The following is an 18,193-nucleotide window of genomic DNA, read 5'->3' as shown; positions in this document are numbered from 1 at the left end:
TGCTCAAAGCTTAATATAGTAGATGGCTCATGACCTTTCCATTTGACGCCAATGTGTTCCTCTGTGAGATCCCAAGGAGATCTTGTTTGTATTCTAGGTGGAGAGTGTGTAAAAGTAGCAATTTCTAGCATGAGTCACTACCTCACTGTCTACTTCTGAAACTGTGATGAAACTAAATGGTTGGAGGCCCCAGAGGAGAGCTATGGAACAGGAGAAAATAGAAACCGTAGAACAGAGCGCAGCTTAAATTAGTGGGGCCAGAAGGAAAGAACATAAACTATTGGTTGCTCTTAGAATATGTAATTCCAGTGCTCACTTTTCTCACCTTGCAGAAAGCACATAACCTTGTCCCAGTGCCTGTGGAAGGGCAATAGAGAATGTCCAGCAAGACAGGAGGAATTCTGCCCAAGTCCCACCACCAATGCTCTCGTGGGAACATCTTCCCACTCGACAACAAGCGTAGAGATACAACAACAGCTTCATATCTAATGGTGTAGGGCACAGATGGACCTATGGGGCATGGAAAAAGGTGTAACTTGAATCAGGGATGGTTCCAGTGCAGAAGAGATCCTGGACAACATCCAGGATCTGGACTAGGTCCAGGACTGATCTCAGTCTTGCAAGGAGGATAAAATTTACCTTGGGGTAAAGGCACAGCATAAACAATATTTGCACTTGGAAAAGCAGATCTCCAGCCGAGGGAAATGGCTGTGGTGCCTCAAGTCGTGATGGTGTGCACCAGCTGAGGCTCTGCCCCGGGGCTGACAAAGGGCTTGAAATGGAGCCAAGGCTGCATTTGGGCCATCTGCCGGGCTGGGGCCAGGGGGCTCAATTTGCCATTAGTGTTCCATGGAATATAAGAGTCGAGGTTGTCTCTGGACTTCATTAACGCTTTGAAATGCCAGGGGGAATATCACATTTGACTACGGGGCCAGTGCAAGTCAGCAGAGAATCTAACATTTCAGTTCCCACTCAGAAAAACCCAACAGCTCTGTTTCAGCTCTGACTGCTCATTCCAAAATCAACTGAGACGAACAGTTATTGTGAAAAAAGTTCGTTGCCAACAAAATCATCTGAAAATGTTCCTTCTGTTCTCTTTGGGGATATTTATCCTCTTTCGCTTATGCTCAGCTTATGAATTTCATGGCAGAAAATGAACTCCTTGAAACTAATCCGTTAACTTCTCAACTCCTCACGTTCACATGTTCTTGGTAAAGTATGAACTTTTTTTGGTGTCAGCCTTGAAAAAGGCATGGGATGGATCCTTCGCTGATGTGCCCAGCAGAGCATCAATGGCGATGTAATTATGCTGCTTTCCACCAGCATCAATGCAGCTGCACAGTCGCAGACGAATCTATTTGAATCACAGATTTCCTGTCTGGTTCCCAAGAAAATTACCTCTGCAAACAAAACCTGAGCAACTCTTAGAACACGGCTGTCTTTCCAAAGTGAATGTGCCCTCCCTGGAAGCATTCAGGTGGGCATCCATGTGATGGATAGTGTCTGCTGAAATTGCTTTTTTGCTTTCCAGCTACAAACACCAAAATAGAGGGAGCAGCTTGTTTGTGCTCAGCTCTACGAGAGCGTTCTCTGCACGGCTGCGTACGCTGAGCCATTCACCGCTGCGCTCTTTCTCCACAAATCAGATCCTGCTGCTCCCACTGCCGCGGAGGGGGAAAGGAGAGGAACAAGGTGAAATAAAGAAAATGTACACCTCGAGCAGCTCTGCCTTCCTGAGAAAGGAAATGTAAATCTCACTCAAGAAAGGGAACAAATACCAGGCTCCCTAACGATGCTACAGACTTCATCACTCAGGTTTGTCGATGAGGGTGAGCCGTGGGTGTGTAGGAAATCCAAAGGTCCGGCTGGAGGCTTAGACTCATAATCCCCCTCCGGTCCCCATGAATTCTTGAAACGCTTTGGTTACAACAGCTGAGAAAACAAAACAAAATGCAGTTCACCTCTGTCCTGAGCGGAAATAGGGGAGTTTCTTGGCAATTTGTGATCCTTTTGTGAAACTGATTGTGCAAAGAAGGAAAACAGCTCAACTGCGAAGCAAAGCTGTGTGAAGGGTTTCATTTGGACCCATCACCTGCATAACTGAGTCATAGACTTGAAGAGAAAGAAGAATTCTCTGTAGATTTGAGGAATGTTTTCCGGAGAGCCTGTTGCATCTTTGCTGGAAGCTCCTCCCGAAAGCCCAGGTGCTGCCCTCTCATGGTGATGGAGAGAGGCCAGACCAAACTGTTAGGCTTTCAAGACACCAGGATTGATACTGGTGCTAAGGCTTCATCTCTTCTGTAACTGTCATTAACTGGAAATTCATTGCTGAGCACTACCGCCAAGCTGGGGCACGACTTCTGGAGCTGAGCTGTCCTGCGAGGCTTTGCCACCACCTGCTTGCCCTTGGTGGAGGACTAATGCCTCCTGGTGGTCTCAGACACATGGCACTGACGGTGTGGAAATGCTTCTGTGCACCTTCCACTGCCAGCAAAATCTTCTGGCTACTGGGATGCCTGGAAAAGTCCCAGCTGGCACCCAGAAGTTGTCATGGAGATGCAATGGTCACCACCCAGGAATGCTCAGAAGTGGGGTGTCAAAGCAAGAAGGCCAAAGGCAACGGCTGGAAAATGAGGAGCGGGGGAAGGCAGAGCAGTGGTGTAGGGCTATGGACTGACCATGGAGGAGCAACAAAGCTGGAGCCTGTCAGAGAAATGCTGGAAGCTTCAGCTCTGAAGAAACTCCAGACACAGCTGTGACCATGCAAGGAGAGGGCAACCACTGAAGTATGTACCTAAAGCTTGGCTAATGAAATCCCACAACCCACAGCTCAATGAGCATGAGTATGGCTGTGGCTTCAGGACTCTACTCTCCCAGGCCTGTTACCCCTCCAAAAAGGAGGAATCTGTGATAAGTCTGAACCTTGACAGCAAAGAGAAAGTCTTCTCCATCTGCATCGACACTCCCCCAGAAGCACTACAGGTGAGACAGGTCACGAGTGTTTTCACCCGGAGATACATGGAAAGAAAACCTCTTTTTCAGAAAAATATTGAAGAAAATTGAGAAAACTTGGAGATCCTCCTCTGGAGTAAAAACGGTGCAGTTGTGCACTGCAGCAACAGAAATGTAGAGGTAGCTGTGATGGTACCGAGATTGGTGGGAAGAAGGGTTTGGAGAGTATGTCATCAGGCTGGTTGCACCAATTCCAACAAAATTTAATAGCTGGCCTAACGGAAACATCTCTGGTGAGAGTTCTGAAATGAGGAAATCAGGCACAGCCAGTGCCATCTCCAGATGTTGCCCTTCTTTCACTGTTTGCAGCGTGCCCTCAACAGAGGCTCCGGGCAGAGACCGAGCTGCTGTTTGAGCAAGGCTGTGCAGCATCCACAGCGTTTTACTCTGTCCCTCTTCTGCTCTTACAAGTTTTCAGGTAAGCCAGGCTCATCTGACCCAGAAGATGGAAAAGAATCGAAGGAAAACAAAGAGAAATTCTAAGCTTTCATCAAAAACCTATCAAAGCCCCTATCATTTACTCTGAACACATGAAATGGCCTTTATTACAGTCATTTTTCTGAGCACAAAAGCTACTTTCAGTAACACAGGAAGGGAAAAAATCATTACAAACTTGCAAGAATCAAGGAGCACCTTGCAGAAACTCTTTGTCATGAAACAAATTGTAAAAGCCTATAAATAGATGGCCATTGTCAGAGCCTCTGAGCTCTCTAACTGGGGAATGGGCTGTTTCCCTAACAGGCAGGGAGGTGGCAAAGCCATCACCAGGCCCATCACAAGCTCCCCGAGGTGGAGGAGAAAGCAGGCTTGAAGTCATTACGTCCTGCTTCTGGAAACAGGAGAAGGAAAGACTGATGAAAACACACGTGGCTCCACACCCGTGTTTTCACATGGCACCAGACGCTGCTGATCTTAGACAAGGTCATCTCACCAACGCAGAGAGCGCAGGAGGGGAGCTCTTGGCTCGTGGACTCCAGCTGCACTACCCAGACCCTTTGTGGGGTTTCCTCCTCCCGTTCCTTAGGCTTCTTGAAAAAAACACTTCTCTGATTTTTAGTTTGTTATGTTTTTGGTTTTTTTTAAATTCCAGCCTAATATATTCATTCATGCCAATGACGTACTTTGGTTTAAAATAGTTCTTTCTCCTTCTAGTTGTTTACCCCTGTGGTATTTACATGAGCTAGTCATGTCTGCTTTCAGCTTTCCTGTTGTGAGACTAAACAATAAACTCTTACATCTCCCCATCTAAGGCAGACCCTCCAGTCCTCTGCTGTATCCTTGAGCAGCCTCCTACCTCCATCCTGGAACAGCCTTTAAATTTTTATTTGCATGGCAAAGTGCCTAGGTGAAAGTGGGTGTAGATGGCTGTTTATAGTCAGGTTAAATTTGGGGTAGCTACAATTAGCTTATATTTTTTCCCATGTATTTCATAGAGGTACAGCTTACAGGGGTGAGGATATTTGCTCGGAAGGTAACCTCATGTTCAATCTGCCCTGATCGGGTCAACGGTATCTCACTTCTGGATTGAGTCCAGAAGAACTATAATGTCAATATTAAACCCTGATGGACCTGTCATTTAGAAGACAAAGTTTCCTAGTCTGGGGGCCAGTTAGCTCAGTCAGTTGAGCGTGGTGCTAACAATGCCAAGGTTGCGGGTTCGATTCCCGTTCGGTCCCCATGTGTTGCCTGGTCTAGTCAAGAGGTGGCGTCCCTGGCGGCAGGGAGGCTGGATTAAAATGATCTCTAAGGTCTCTTCCAGTCTAGGCCATTCTATGATTCTATGATTCTCAACAGGTGTGGAAATTGTAAGGGTAAGCACCACGGTCAGGTAGAGACTGGGATGCTGCAGCATTTCCAGGAGCAGGATGTCTCCTGAGGAACAGTCCTGAAAAACTGCCACGTCAGTCTATGGCCTTGAGACAAAGTTGCTAGTGCTGATACTGGCTGTGGGTGCTCTCATCCCATGTGGAATGCTTTTTTTGGAAGTTTCTCCCTGGATCAGGGTTTAAACCTGAGTCAATCTGAGGGAGCTGGGATTATTCAGCCTGGAGAAGACTCCGGGGGGGCCTTATCACTGCCTTCAGTGCCTGAAGGGAACCTACAGGACGGCTGGGGAGGGACTTTTGACAAGAGTGTCCACTGATAGGACAAGGGGAAAGGGATTTAAGTTAAAAGAAAATAGGTTTAGATTGGATTTTAGAAAGAAATTCTTCAGTGCGAGGGTGGCAAGACTCTGGAACAGATTGCCCAGAGAGGCTGTGGCTGCCCCCTCCCCTCCCTGGAGATGTTCAAGGCCAGGTTGGATGAGCCTGGAGCAACCTGGGCTGGTTAAGGGCGTCCCTGCCCATGGCAGGGGTTGGATTAGATGGTCTCTAAGGTCCCTTCCAACCTGAGACATTCTGGGATTCTATGCAGAGATCTTAGCAATGTGCTGGTGTCGTCCAGAAGCTTTTGATAACAAGCTGCAGTGTCTGTCTTCAGTGTGGAGATGAACTTTGTCAGCTGCCAGGGCTGCTGCTTTTGTAAGAGGCTCGTGTATTTGAAAGAAATGAGCAGCTGCTGAAAGGTCATCAAGATTTTCAAGGCTTCTGGGAAGATGCCATCTGAGTACGCGGTGCTGGCAGTCTCAAGGAGCACCAAGGCCACATTCACATCGGTTTTAGCGTATCGTGCCTTTGCATTGAGCCCTTCTGGACAGCCAGAAAGTCTCACTGAGGCTGTAGCATTGCTGGATTTTACGGTAATCCTCTTTTCAGGCCTTGGAGGTGAGGCGAAGTAGGTAGTGATTGCACAACTCCAAGAGACGCTAATCTCCCTGGGAAAAGTATTGCACCAAGGTTCTGAAGAAATCCCCAGTGGTTGGATGTGGGTGGATGATATTTGGGCCATGCACAGATCTCCCTAGGGATACTGTGGAGCTCCCTGTGCCTGGCACACAGGTACGTACAGTTGTCACTGAAGAACATCTCTGTCCTCCAGTCACGAGGGAAACTTGACTGCTCTGCATTTGAAAGAGATACCTTGGTCCATGGCTGCTGCAAAGTGGTTGGAACTACCAGCTTTTCCCATTCTCCCTCCTTTTTTTTTTTTTTTTTTACTAGCTGTTTGGTGTGAATAATTTTTTCATAGAGTTTGCACTTAATTTTCCCAAAAACATCAGTTTGGCTCTCACAGAGATGTCAGCAGAAGGACTGGGAGACCAGTCATTGGGTTTCCTCCCACTGAAACATCCACTGTGTAGCTGTCTCCAGCTAAGCAAGGCGTCCCCCTCTTTGTAGTTTGTGAATTTTAGTGGGTAATTATCCAACGGTACATAGTGTGTAGTTCTGGTCTGTAAGAAAGCTGGAGTTAAGTGAGGGGGCATCTTGGGGATGTAGCAGGGTCTCGGAGCAGACTGCAGCAGTAGGGTTAAAATTATAGGATCTTTTTTTTTGAATAAGGGATTGATTTGTTCATCATAGGAGAACAAGAAAAATAGATAAATTTAGGTGATTTTTCCCCACTCTAAATTCTGCATTCCTACTGATTTTATTAGCTACTTCTCCTCTGTGTCGCAGCTACAAGGCTGCCATTTGATCCTTTTGTATGTTAGGTTTTAACATTAACCTAAATTGTATTTCTAAATCTAAAAACTCTTTAAACATGGGAACATTTACACTGGCTCTTGCTCAAAGTCTCCTTCCCTGGATTAAATTATTTATTATTCATTTCCCACGTGACTTTAAAAATTGCATTATTGAGGCATATGTGGCCTTTACCAGAACTGAACCAGAGGTAGAAATGAAGCTCTTTTAACATGGTCCTTGGATTTAGGGAACGACCATGGGCACCTTGATCCAGGCTGCTGGGCCACAAGGTTCAATGTTGTTTATGTTGGAATAAATGATCTCTTTGCAACCCTTGGAGGGAGACCCAGGAATGGAAAATATGCCAGGGAAACACCCAGCGCCTAGGATATGCTTTAAAAAAAGAAATGGTGTTCTGAAGTTTTCAGGGAAATACAAAAAATAAGTTTTCTAGGATATACAGGAAGATACCTTTAAATCTCCCTAAACAAAGCAACGAAAGACTGTCTAGATCTGGATTAGGGCAGGTCACAATGTTAGAGAGCAAGAGTTCTTCCCGAGTAAACCCCTACGTGGAGCAGCCTCGTCACAGTCTACACAACCTCGTGGCATCTCAGGACACACGTGGAGCATTTCCATTTTGCAGGTCGAGAAAGATGAAGAGCTGCCCTTCCTCCCTCCCACACCTTCATAGGGGTATGGATATGGCTGCAAACCGACCTTGCCCTCTTCACCCCTCCTGTCAAGCTTTGTCTTTGAAAAGTCCTGTTTTCAGCAGAGAAAAAGAGGATGGATGATTGACACCAAGGGATTTAGCTGGGACAGGTCTGCAGTTAAAGGGGATTTCTGCATCAGGCCTGTGTTTAAAAAGTAGCACCAGCATGTTTGGTGTTAGCATTGCAGCAAGGTTCCTGGGGAGAGGAGTTTTTGCATTAAGTGCCATGGAGATTAAGAATTCAGCAAAACATACTCTGAACATTTGTCATTTTTGCATGGAGATGAAGGACATGAATTTTTCAGAGGCTCATTTCCATCACTGCCAGGCTCAGCTGAGCTGAAGGTACGAGTCTCGTGAATTTGCGCAAAAGTGAACTTGGACCACAAAGATGTTTTTGGATGTTGCTGGGCGGTGTTGTGTGAAAGTGAAACAGAGAGATAAGCTGGACTGAGGGACAGGGTGACTAGACGTACAGCCACGACAGGCTAGAAACAAACTCACTTTTAGTAAAACCCATCTGTCCATTATCCAGTATCTTGGGTTACAATAACAATAACTTCTGCTATTTTATTGGGTTGCAGATTAATGGGAACCCTGCTGAGTTCTGTTTCTTTAGCCTTACTGTGATATATACAGAGAAAAGCTCAGAAATCCCTGCAGGTCACTTCTCATGGGGAGAAAACTCATCAACCTACCAAAGCTGTAATGTGCTGGCTGCTCTGGGAAAACAGAGCTGTAAGAAAATAGACTGGAAAGAGGCCACCAAAGCATCATGTCCCTTCTGGCACCCACTGGCCACCTCCACAAAAATGTTTCAGGCTTTTAAGCCTTCTTTCCCTCAAACGGAAAAGGCCCTTTTCAAATTCAGAAATATCCTTTTGCATCACTGGGTTGGATCATTTTGATGGAATAAAATGGAAGTCTATTTGAAAATGAATGAAAAAAAAAAGGGAAACGTGCAAAGGCAGAGCATGAAACGTCAAAAATCTGGGCTTCAGTTCATTTTAACTCAACATGCAAAATAGGTTAATTCCTAGCTTTTTTCTTTTTTCTTAAAAACTGATAACTTTTCAGCCCCTTCAGCAGAACTCTGAAGAAAACTGATGTGACTATTCCCCCACAAACCATATTTTCAATTTTTTCAGCCAGCTCTGTAATTGCTGAGCTCTGGAGACATAATCTGATTGTACTGCTGAAGTATGAAGAGATGAACCAGATCTGACTGTAAATATGTAGCAGTCATTTCAGATTTGTTCATCAATGAGCTTCACAATGTCTGCAGGGTTCAGAAGACTTTAAATCCTGTTATTAGGTATTTCCTATCACCAATTGCTGTACTTCAAAAATATTTCAAGGTATTGTTTCAAGGCCTTAACTCTGATCATTGCTGTATTTCTCTGCTTCCCATTGCCTGTTATTTGGTACAAGTGCTATACTATGTTTGCATTCCACCCGAGATGGGGTGGATGTTCCAGATTATGACACCAACAATATTTTTTGAAAAAAACCAGAAACAGTAAGCTCTAGGTCTTTGCAGGAAGGACAGAACCACAGGCTCCAGTGAGATTTGAACTCACGACCCCTGGTTTACTAGACCAGTGCTCTAACCCCTGAGCTATGGAGCCTCTGAAGTTTGGATTATTTTTCCTTTGTGAACATTTCATATAATAATTTGCTCTGTTAATTGTGGAGCGAAACCTGCTCTGCTAGACTGTACCACTGCAAGGATTTTCTCTTTTCTTTCCAAATGGCACTAGCACAACCCTCAGAGTCACTAAACCAGCAAGACAGCAGGTCAACACAAACGTGGGCTTTTAACAGTCCTTCAGGTCATCCCAGGAAGGACACCGAGAGTGACACACAGCTTCCCTCTCCTCAGCCAAGTAGCTTTGGAGGTTTAAAAAAAAGCAGCAATGATATTTTTGTCTCTTGATAGTGGTTGCACTAATTTATCAAGGCAGGAAGTTAAGCTTCTAAGAAAGAACTCATATCCCACTGCTTCCCTTTGGAAATCATCTGCATATTTGCTTTTTTTCTCTCGGCTCTTCAAACACGTCAATTCTTTCTTAGGAGTCCATGATGTGCTTTGGGCTGATGAGGGCATTTTCGCAGTTCCAAGCTGTCCTTTGTGGTCTGAATTTTCACAGTAAACTTTCCTGTAGTTTCCTTCTTCACTGAAGGTAGTTAGAAAGGAGTGTCAAAGAAACACTTCCAGCAGTCATTCTGTTTCCTCCTTCATTAACACACTCATTAAATATTAAACTGGGGTGCATCTTTGGGGAAGAACACAAAGAGCACCTGGTTGAGGAGCTATGGGCCAGCCTTTGAAGCCACATGACAGTACAAGGACTCATTGCGTTCACTGCGGAGTGGTACCTCCTGCTCTCTTGGGACTCTCATGCTGCCAGAGGGTTGGAGAAGGTCCCTGGGGATATCATCTGCTCCGCTGTCTTCATGAGGTGCCTGGAGCACAGCCCCGTGGCCAACACAAGCTGAGCTGCCTACCAAGAGATAGAGAAGGGGAGCCCTGTGGCCAGCACCAGCTCCACTGGCTTCCAAGACAATGGGAGGGCAACCTCATGGTCAATACCAGCTCTATTGGCTTCCAAGAGCAATGGGAGGGCAACATTTTGATCAGAACCAGCTCCACTGGCTTCCAAGAGTGGTAATTTCCAGGCACAGAAGAGTGAGCTCTTCTCCTGCCGAGCCCCTTGTGCACCATGCCCTGGCTTCTTCACATCAAGTACTCAAGTCCTGCAGAGCTGAGGTAGCAAAGCCCCGTCTGGATGGGGTACCTCAAATTTGAGGGCGGTGTTTACGGAGACTGTCAGCCTGCAGAAAGTCTGGGAGCAGATGCACAGAAGGTGTTGTGAGGCACAGAAATGTCTCATATTGGGCAGCAGCTACAGAGGACTCTGAGTTTCAGGGTCTTAGTTGGAAGATGCACAAAGAGAAAACATCACGACTCAGAATAAGCCACACCGTACCTATTATTCCTGGTCTTTTTTGTGGAAGAAAATTGCTCTCTTTGACAGAAATCGGAAATTAAGACCATCCATCCCCCCAAGTGTAGAAAAACACAAACCCTCATTAGGTGGGCTGTGATTCTGTGAAAAGCAATTCTCAGGCCTTTATTTGACAAGCTAAGAGCATGATTCTGTCTGTAGCATTTAAGGAGCAATGAAGAATTACCTGGCATGGGTTCAGTGCCCGAGCCTAGCATTGCGTAAACTCACAAAGAAGCTTGAAGCCAATCAAGCAAGTTTGTACCAACCCTGCTGAAAGCAGCCCTTTTGGGGACATGCCGCGAGGACATATACCAATAAAATAACGCCGAAAATAATAACAGACATCCCATGCAGGGACATGTGCTTGGAGAGTGTTTTACAAGAGCAGCTGGGCTCGTAGCCTGGGAGCACATGGCTGAGCCATGAGAGACGCCGGCTGGCAGGAGCAAAGCAGAGAAACAATTTGGTACAGGCAGTTTTCAGACCCTGATTTGAAAAATAACATGGTTTAAAATGCATACTGCTGCTGGAAGTACTTTGATGAGACATAAACGCTTCTGGTAATGAAAGTGATGGGGCAGTGTGAATGCAAACGGCTTGCTGGTGCTGGAAAGGCCATTTCGTTGCTTTCCTGAGTGAAACCCGGCTGAGGCTGCGTTTCCCTGAGATACTTTGATCGTTTCGTATTGGTGGTAGACCCCTGCAATGCTGAGAGCTATCCTGGAGAGGAGTTTTTACTTCTGATCCAAGCAGATCAGCTAATGTGCTGGGAAATGCCACCACCCGCCCTGTGCTTCCACCTCTGATGCTGGTGAGCCCTAGAAGAGCTGCTACCATGCCCTGACACTGTCCCCACAGCTGGGGCTGTCCCCTAATCTGGCTGATGTCTGCCACCATCCATCCCAGGAGCCTCTCCTGGCACACTCCTGCTCTGCATTAGCTCCTGATGGGTAGCAAGTGGCTGCTGAGGTCTGACCTGGGCCAAGCAGGAGGTTTGTGAGCTGTGTTCCAAGTAGGACTATGCCTGCACCCTCAGATGAAGTGCTCAGAGGGTGCAAGGCTGGCAGCTGCTCCATTTTTACCACTAATACTCCTGGAAATGACTTCCTGCAGCCTCCTTCATGGATGCGGTGGAGTCTGGCCCAGGTATAGGAGTGAAGTTAGTCCATCCCAGGCTTTCTCCGTGCTGGCAAGCTGGGATGATCCTCTGCCAGCTGGCAGGAGTTGTCCAGCTGTGTCGTGGGGGTGCAGCTAGGACCCGTGAGCTCCTGCCTTGCCACACAGACCAAAGCAAAACTCTCTCCTGCAGTGCTGGGAGGGTACTTCTCAGAGTCTCTGAAGTGAACGCTACTGTGAAAAGCGAGGCAGACTAGAAAGAATAATAATTGCTAAATGAGACATGAATGCTAACCTATTTGCTAAGGCCATGCAGGGCAGACCACCGCTGCTCCCACCCGGCTGGATAATAAAGGACCTTTCTGCTGGTGCAGTCTGAAGGATCTGAAGCATCCTTTCATACAGTGCCTGGTCCAAATCCTGATGACAGGCTTGTCCAGGGCCATTATGAAATGATTGTTGTTAAAGGCATTAAGGCTCGATTTTCTTGTTCAGCAGCAGTTAAGCTAATTAGAAACCATCTTTTGATTTGTTTTTCACAGTCTGTTGTCTGGACCTAAGCTGCATTTATAGCCAGGTGCTATGATTTGGCTTCTACTCTAAGAAACACCTGATTATCAGGTGCCTCTCCCTCAGCATTTCCACATGAGATACTTCTTCAGGTCGAAAGCAGCACCAATACATTATATGTGAGCACAATGCTTCACCAGGCTGTTGACATAATTCCACTCTTCATCTTCTTCGTGTGGCAAGATGCAAAAGTCATTCTGCTGTCCGGCATGACTCATAGAATTGTAAAATGTTTTGGGATAGAAGGGACCTTTAAAGGTCATATAGTCCAACTCAGGGAGGAGCAGTCCTGGTGAAGCTGGCTGCTCGGGCTTTGACCTGCAGCCCACCTTGTCTAGCTCTTAGTGACAGAACCAGGATAAAGAACATTTGGTGGGCAATGTGGACAACTGTGAGGGATGAGGAATTGGCAGGGGAGAGGGGCAAGGTGTATGGAAACCATGCAATATGTACAATTTGGGGATAAAACGTGTGTTTCTTACTGTCTCTATCCCAGCAAGCCCTGTCTTGATGAGATGTTTATCTAATATGGTTGGCTTTTTCTGTTCCCACAGCTGACTTTTGCCCTGGTCAGCCCCATCAGGCTGGCTGCTTGTGCATTGCACTTACTCATTTTGGCTAAAGCCCATTAAACTTCATCTGTTTAGCTGCAACAACCTTAAATATTGACGGACCACCTGGGCAATACCAGCCTAAGGCCAGATCCCCAACGCCTACCTTAGATTCCAAGTACCAGAAAAAAAATAAAAATCTTTGAGGTTGCTTCTCCTACCAGACGATTCCTGTCTGCACGCCTGTTCTTTTCTGATCCAGACTGCTTGACAATGCCATTGAGTTGTCCCAGTTTTACCCACGAGACGTGGAGTATGAAAAGCAAAACCTGCCAGTTGAAATGCTTCTGCTTTTCACGAGAAATAAAAGCTTCCACTGTGCTCTTTGCTTTTACCCAGGGATCAGGGAAATTGCTACAAAGTGGAAATGTTTGTGTACAGCAAATTAGGCCTTATTGGCATGAATCACGGATAATCTTAGCAATCTTCAAAAATATTTTCTGAACAAAAGTACTATAAAGGGAGTCACAGGACAGTCACCTCCCACTGCTACGCAAAGGCCAAAGCTCAGCAATGGGCAGAGTCTCTTGCAATAAAGCAACAAATCAAAGCCAAGATGTTTGTTTTCCAAAGCTGGAAACATCCGTCCTGAAGCAATAAGGAGTTGTGGTGACATTGTTTACGGGGCTATTTATCCACAGCAAAAGAAATTGTTACGTCATGTTGGATTTCTATCAACAGTAACCCCTCACTGTGTGATACTGCTGATGAGAGATCACCTCATCCTACAAAGGCTTGACAACGTGATGGACTCTGTAAATGCTATGGATAGACCTTGGTAACAATTCTGCCAAAAGCTAATAAGCTGCATGCTGTCAATTATAAGTACTTCGGCAAATTTCAGCAGTACCTTTCACCTGATGCATGAAAATGTATTGTGCTATTGCTCATGTAGCCATAACTCAAAGATATATATATATATTTAAATCATTCTGATAGTGGTAAGATGAAGCTAAATAAGCAAAAACTGAAAAAGTTAATGTGGTGTTACATGGCACATGGTTCCTTCTGGCCTTAAAATGAACCTTGAATTTCCAATGGGCTCTCCCAGGCTCCCTTTGCCTGCCAGCGCTCGTGAGCAGCCCCAGTGGCAGCTGTCACCTTGCTGGCTTCTTTTAAAGTACCCTTGTAAGGTTTTCTTGGAAGCCAGTAAGAGCTGCTTCAAGTTCTGGAAAAAAAAATTATCTGATGTTTGGAATAAACATCTTGCTGTAAGGGATGCCCGTTTCGTTCCCTGTGCTGAGAGAACAAGAGTTATTTCTAGAATGTCTCTGTCCCTCTTTAGGCTGCTCTAACTTGTCCCTGGAGTCCCCCTTGGAATATAAAGTTGGTCAAAATTTTACCCTTGACCCCCTTCAGCTTGGCAAAGAGCAAAATCCAACTTGTTCAGAGAACAAATTGTAGCTGTTAGTGCTGTACGAGCCTAAGGAGATTCGCAGGCACAAGTCGAATTGCCTTTCCAAGAATTTTGAAGAACACTCGTGAACCATAACGGGATCAGCATTTCTTAGTATCCTACCGGCCTGTTCCAGTGCCCTAGAAGCCTGGGGTTTGTGCTCAGGACAGCAATCTGCATTTGGTAGGTGCAGGCCACCACCACGAGCCCTGCTATGAACCCAGGGCCGCCAGAGGTGTCCTGGTCCCAGGAGGGGTTGGCAGAGTCACCTCCTCTAACAAGCTCCATCATCGTCTCTGAATAAAACCTCAGCTAATGGCAGCCCTTTGCACCTGTCAGCACAACAGCCCATAATAGAGGAGGATGTTTCATAGATAGATGCCCTTAATTACAGAGGAGTTGCTAAGCTACCGGAGCTCAACCATTTCTGAGCCACATCAAAACCCGCTGCATGGGTGTGAGGCTCCAGGAAAAAGAATAAAATTACTTGAGTACATTAAGTCTCAAGGCTGACCTACATGTTAATCATAAAATAAGAAATAAAAGTGGTTTCCTGCTCTCAGGAGAAGGGATGCAGTATATCACCGTTTCTTGTGCGGTAACTGCTAGGATAGGTTAATAATGTAAGTGCATAAAACCAGGGATTTACACATCTGTTTTGATCTAAGGAAGTACTGAAACAGAAGTATAAGCTGCACTGCTTCAGCACTGCAAACCACAGTATTTCCATAAGCAAATATTGCCACTGTCACCTTGCTGTGTCACAGATCAGATCCAACAGTGCAAATCATACAAACTAGAGCGTGAGGAAACTTCTGCACTGGTCTTTTGAAGCACTGGTGCTTGCTCTTCTTCGAACTCTTCTCCAAAAACCCAGCTCATCAAGGCTCATATGAAAGGTCTGGGAAAGCACAGCAGCACTGACAGTTCAAACACTCATCCCAGCTCCGCAGGAATCAAAAAAAATCACTTATCACTTGGAATGTGATAAGTGCAAATAACTAAATGGCAGGAAGGTATGCTTCGTGCTAGAATCTCCTCCAGCTGGATCTGGCAAACTGTCTGCTTCCCTGCAAATGCAAGCTGGTAAGAAATGAGAGCAAGAAAGGGTAAACTGCTCAGCAACCCTTGAGTACTGCAGAAAATTTGTGGCCCTGCAGCTGGAAACCACCACCCCTAAAACCCACCGAAGCGAAGCTGAAGGCAGCGACAAAGCCCCTGACTTGCGCTGGTGACCTTCACATCGCTGCTCTACGATACCCAGTGCAAAGGAGCAAGCCAACACAGATGGTCTAATTCAGAGCTACAGATTGTAACGCGCTGTGAGATTCACTCTAGATAGGTGAGGAGCAGTGCCATACCCATCCAGCTGCCTGACGATAAGCGTCTCTCATACCATTTAATTTCCAGGAGACTCGCTCCAGATTGTACCTGCTGTACCACACGGTCAGTTTGCAGAATTAATGCAATTCCACGAGGAGATTTAAAACTTTGTGCTGTAAAAGTCTCCTTAGAATGAAAATGTTACTGTCTTGAGTGCAAGGGCTCAGACGTAGCTCAGGGTGGGCAGCAGGAGCCATTTAGGGGCAAAATACACAGGATGTGACAATAGGAGTTTGACTCAAACCACATCGTAAGACCCCCAGACAAAGTCCCATTCTTGGTTGTGCCCTGGTGAGGATTCAGTCACTGTTACATGTTGAATCCTGCCTGAGTGATGACTATGCTGATCAGGAGAGTAGGAGACAATTCCTCGGCAGCAGAAAAGATGTACGGGCTGAGCAGGCAGAACGTGGCTCAATATTGTCAGGGCCAAGTAGAAAAGAGAGGCTCTGCGACTTGCATAATGTGGCATATTTCACTGGGACCTGTTATAGCCGCTTGAGTACTTACTGGACATTGAGCAAATGCAGATCTCTTGATTCCTGAACAAATATTTCCACTCCAGTTTGTTGCAACTGTTGGAGATACCAACTTTCCTAAGTACTCTCAAGACAGCAGCAGGAGTAGAATCCAGAATGGCCAGGGTTAGGTGGAGGACTATCTTTTGGTTGCCCTCAGGAAGCTATCGCTGAAATTTGTTTCCCATGAGATCCACCAAGAGCATAGAGCCCATTTCTGGTCTTACACCAGGCAAACTCTCTCTGGGTCTTTTATAAAGGCTGTTATTTGTTATCTTTCATGCCATTCCAAAGAATCATTAGTATGTTTTCTCTTCTTCTAGGCTTATGTCATACTAATGAACCTATTAAAAATAATTAAAAAACCCCTAAAAAACCCTTAAGCACACCTGAATCACTGGTAGGAATGAAGAAGCTGAAGAAGCATTTGTTTTGTCTCCATTTGTTTAGCTGGTTGCTCAGAGTTCAGTGGTTTCCAGCAGAATCCATTGTTAATCCTGCCAATTAAGAGATAACAAACTGCAAGAGTCACCCCAGACTTTCCACAGCTTGCTCTGTGCTGTTCACACCATTCAATCTGTGCTTGGGGAGGGGGGGTGGTCTGGCTCATAGTCATTTGGACAAGCAACATCTGGGGACAATTAAGCAATCTGCAAATCTGCTCCCGAGTTTGGGGAAACGTCCTTCCAGAGAGACACATTAGCTGCTTTGTCCAGAGCTTATGCAACACCCTGGCAGCACCCAAAAATCCAGCGCTTTGTCACTGCCACCACCACACTGCGGTCTGGGCGACTGTCAGCAAGGAACCGCTGCAGCTGTCTTTCTCTTCTGCCATCCGTTGTAAACAGATCCAGTTAAGTAATAAAGTAATTTAGAAGTGTGTTAGTAAATAAAGTAACTCGGGGGATTTAATGAGCAAAGCACAACAGCAAATTAAATGGATCCTCCTCAAATTCATCAGGTTTAAATCATGGGGAAGAGACTATGCAAAGGCAAGGACCAGACGCAGCTTTCTGGGACATGCTCTCACAGTCCTGATTTGAGCAGGGTTATCCGGTGCAAGCTAAGAGCAAGGGTTTTCCTCCAAAGCAGGTACAGCCTGGGGAGCTGTGATCTCTTTTTCTGTGGGTGCAGCTACCAGCAAACAGACGGCGTAACGTTAGAATGCGTGGCCAACAAGCCATCTACAAAATAAACACTCTAGGAACTAGCCTGAAATCAATAACTCTTCACATAAGCAAAGAAACAGATGGTGGGTAAATCAATTACAATGTACTTAGAGGTGTTTGCCTATCATTTGAAGGGCAAGGCAATAGGATTGCAGGGATCTCAACATCTCCATTTAGACAGACCTCTGAGATGTTGGCCATGCTAACAGCCTGGATTCAGTACGTTGGCTTATGCAAGGTGAGCTCAGGTCAGCCATGACCTACAACATGAGGATGAGGTACATGGGAAATGTAGAGGTTACAAACAGGCTGAAACCGATGTAGGTGACCAGTCTGCAAGATGGCTGGGGAGGAAAGGAAGGTGATGTTGTCTCTATGTCTCTGATTCCACATTCCTCTGCAGTCCTTTCCATCTTCTAACTCCTTAAAACAGACATTAAAATGTCTCAGGACACAGCCAGGGGTTTGGGCAGGGGGCTGGCTTGTGCTCTAAGTGTTCAACTCCAGCCCATGCATATGCATCCCATTATAGAGCCCAGAACCAGGCATCTGGCTGGCTGGACAAAGGTCCTTGGAGCTCTTCTCCAATGGCCTGAAAGGACAAGAGAGCCTAGAAAACAATGGTTTGTGAAAGTAAGTAGGGACAGTACTTGGGAGGTGGGCAGAAGACACTGACCTCTCAGTAAGGAGGTGAAGCTTTCAGCAAGGGAAAGTAATGATCAGAAGAGAACTGTCCTATCAGAGAGGAACAGAGCCTGTGCACAGCTACGGGATCCTGGTCCTGCAACTGTCATCTGAGACCACTTATTTCCCTCCTCTCTGAGCAGGTTTTCATATCACATCTCTCATCAGTCGGTTTGTGCCAGCACAGCACAGTGGTGTCTGCGCAGCCTGAGCAGGCAGAGCTCCTTGGGAAGCAAGTTTCCAAAGCTCCAAAGGTAGACATCAGCCACGGGAGATGAGGCTTATAGGTGGATTTAATGAAAGGAGCATTTCCAGAAGCCCAAGAACTGGTTTGCAGCCCCATCAGAGGCTGCTGATGCCTGGACTCCGTCAGACCCAGGCTTGAAGGTGAAGGAGTAAGGGATCAAGCTCAGCCCTAAAAACCTCTGCAGTGACAAACAGA

The 18,193-nt window shown here is 46.1% G+C and overlaps 1 non-coding gene across 1 annotated transcript; it reads right to left on the bottom strand.

Moving 5' to 3' along the window:
• Window positions 1-8,848: 8,848 nt before the first annotated feature.
• TRNAT-AGU lies at window positions 8,849-8,921 on the bottom strand. The gene has a single exon. It is a non-coding gene; the product is annotated as a tRNA-Thr (tRNA).
• Between the last annotated feature and the right edge of the window lie 9,272 nt (window positions 8,922-18,193).

The sequence above is a fragment of the Apaloderma vittatum genome, unplaced genomic scaffold (genome assembly GCF_000703405.1).
Source record: "Apaloderma vittatum isolate BGI_N311 unplaced genomic scaffold, ASM70340v1 scaffold1080, whole genome shotgun sequence".
NCBI lineage: Eukaryota > Metazoa > Chordata > Aves > Trogoniformes > Trogonidae > Apaloderma > Apaloderma vittatum.
This window is presented reverse-complemented; position numbering and strand designations above follow the sequence as displayed.